Below are 3,207 nucleotides of genomic sequence, written 5' to 3'. Positions count from 1 at the left end.
GGTTTTTGTTTCTTTTTTTCAATTCCACTGCTTCCATTCTTTTGCATTGGTTTTCATTTCCTTTTTTGCATTTTTTATTTTTCCGCTTTCATTGGTTTCTTTGTTGATTTCGATTGGTTACTTTTTTGTTCAACACATGTCTACTTTTTCAGGTGCATAATGTACATTTTTTAATCTACACACCGTTGCCACGTGAAGCATTCTTGTTGACACACGTTGAACATTTTTCAAATACACAATGTACATTTTTTCTTAAATACTAGCTTTAAAACACTTTTGAATTCATGGTCAATATTTTTTAAATACAGGGTGAGTATTTTAATTGGAAATAAACATTTTTTGCACACAATATAATTTTTTTATACATCAGGAAAAAATTTATATACATTTTGAACATTTTTTAAATTCAGAATTAACTTTTTCAAAATATGTGTTCTTTGCTGTCTACCTTTATTTAGTGTACATTTTATATTTTCTATATACACCAGGTACATTTTTAATACTCGTTTATCATTTTATAAATACACGAAAAATACACAATATTTTTTTATGCATGTTGTATATTTTTTGTGTACATGACATTTGGGTCGGGCCTTTCTACGTGTTGTTAATTGGTCCAACTCCAACTCCAACACGCACAACAGAAAGTTTCCTCATGTAGTGAAACCTTAGCCGCCGCCACAGGAGAGCTACTCCTTCCCGCGCCGTCTTCCGGCGGCTCTCCTCCATCGGCGACCTTTTGGTCATCGGTGGGGAGGGAGGTCGCCGGACCCCGCACGTGTGGATTGTTTTAGCTTTAGGTTTTAGGGCCCAAGAAGTTTATGGTTTTGGATCGTTCGACGTCTTGGTTTCGGCGGCGGCAACGGCGATGCTGAATAAAGAAGCTCCGGATTCTTCTCCAGCGAGGCAATCGTCTCTATTGTCGGTGAAGGATCTGGGAACCAGTATGTTCAAGCGCGGATGCCATGGCAGCGGCGTCATTCTTGTGGTGGACATGTGTCCTCGGGCTCCGCTGTTTGCGAGGGCGTTTGCTCCAACGTCGGCACAGAACTTGGGAGGTAGTCGAGGAGCGGATGCAGATTGTGGTCTGCATCGACGACATCTGGAAGACGGAACGTGTGCTGGGCTCGTGTTTCATGGATGGCAGGTACAACTTCCTCCTCCAACGTCTTAGTCATGTGGGGGTGCCAGATTTGGAGTTCGATAGAGTGTCCGGGGTGTTGCCCTGGTCTGATTCGTTCAACGGTAATGGTTTCGTCTTTGGCGAGCCACCTTCAAGGTCCGCAAAAAAGCTGCATATCAGCAATGGAGCCGCGACGAGTTCGGGTGAGAAGGTGATCCGTCATTTTTTCTTTCGGTGGCTGCTATGGTGGTGCCGGAGGCAGGTGACAGGCGTTGGTGTCAAGCTCAGAGACATTCTGCTGTCTTTTCAGTTTGTCATGTCAGTCTTTATATGACTTGTACTTTAATCTTTATGATATGAATGAGACACATATTACCATGCAAAAAAAGTATACATGAGAAACATTTTTTCTATACATATTTTTTCAAATGGTCAATTAACATTTTTAAAATACTTGGTTGATATTTTTTAAATACGTGACCATCTTTTTTCATCCATATTGTATATTTTTGGATACATGAGAAAATTTTATTCTATGCACATTTAACATTTGTCAAATGCTTGATTAACCTTTATTTAAATATTTTATGTAAAATTATTTTTAATATATGTATTTAGTGTATTGTGAAGTATAAATAAAATTTATAAAGAAACTAAAAATCGAAAGCAAAATATGTGAAAGAAACTCAGAAAAAATGAGGTTGTGGCCTGTGGTCTCCCGCACGCTGGGCTGGCCCAGTCTCGCGCTCGGTCAGGCGTTGAACGGGGAGAGGTGGCTGAGTTCGGCCCCACCTGCTCCTTAGCGGGCTGTGGGTTTCCCAGCAAGAAAAACTCCCACAAAGAAAAACATAGACGTGCTATTCTCCAAAAAAAACATAGCGTGCTAAAAACCACAGAAAGAAAAGACGTGTTAAAAAATATCACTCGTTTAATGGCGGGGCCTACTGCAATTACCGGACCCACCTGTGCCGGCACCTCCCCTCTCCGGCAGCTCTCTCGTGTGCTCCGTCGCTTCGACCTCCTCCATGTCCCAAGCCGCCGGCCACCCCTTCTCCCACCCCCACGGCCAGAGCGAGCCAGAGCGCTGAAATATAGGACGAGGTAGAGCCGTCGCGGAGGGTAATAGACGGCGGGCTGGGTGCTGATGCCGGTCAGGCGGGCCCCTTCTTAGTCGGTCACCAAATACCTAGTAAACAAATATACTCCCTCCGACCCATAGCTAGAAAAACGTTCTTATATTATATGCAAGACTGAAAGGTTGATTAGCTGATGGGAGACCTTGGCAACAAGGTAAAGAGAACTAACTACTGGAGAAACGATTAATTAGCATTCGATTGACTACTCTCTCGCCTCTTAGCAGCATAATACTTCCTTCGTTTCTAAATATAAGTCTTTTTAGAGATTTCAATACGGACTACACACAGAGCAAACTGAGTGAATCTACATTCTAAGATGCGTCTATATACATCTGTACGTAGTTTTATTGAAATCTTTAAAAATGACTTATATTTAGAAACGGAGAGAGTACTAAATAGCATTCAAGTTTTCAATTGGTGGGTGGACCAATGTGAACAGGTTAGGCAGTATGCTTGTTTGGTCCATGAGTATGTGCTTGTTTATATTATTTGGCCTGCAATCTTGGCCGGCAAGGCAAAACAAAAAGGAAATGTTGAAAAGCTGTGGAAAGCAACATATATATGACAAAATTTTCCTACCACTAGTGGTAGTTACCACATTTTATATGTTGTATGTAGTATCTGTTAAAACCGAGAGTATGCACGTGTAGTATGTAGTATATAACGATGTTTAGGTAGTATATACACTATTTTTTAGATAGTATGTATCATATTTTGAGCATACTCTTTTTTACGTACAAATATGTATGTATTTTATAAATATAACAAAAATTATGGGCTCATATGCAATTTTTCCAAGTAACTTGCTTTGAAATATCTTAGATATATTATATGAACATATTTAAAATGATAAAATAGTATATATATATATATATATAATAGAACATGGTAATATAAGAGACATGTGAGATAACTATCCCTAGGTGGTAGGATGTATTTTCCATATAT

Source organism: Triticum aestivum, chromosome 2D, assembly GCF_018294505.1.
Source record: "Triticum aestivum cultivar Chinese Spring chromosome 2D, IWGSC CS RefSeq v2.1, whole genome shotgun sequence".
Classification (NCBI taxonomy): domain Eukaryota; kingdom Viridiplantae; phylum Streptophyta; class Magnoliopsida; order Poales; family Poaceae; genus Triticum; species Triticum aestivum.
Note: the sequence above shows the minus strand (reverse complement) of the source record.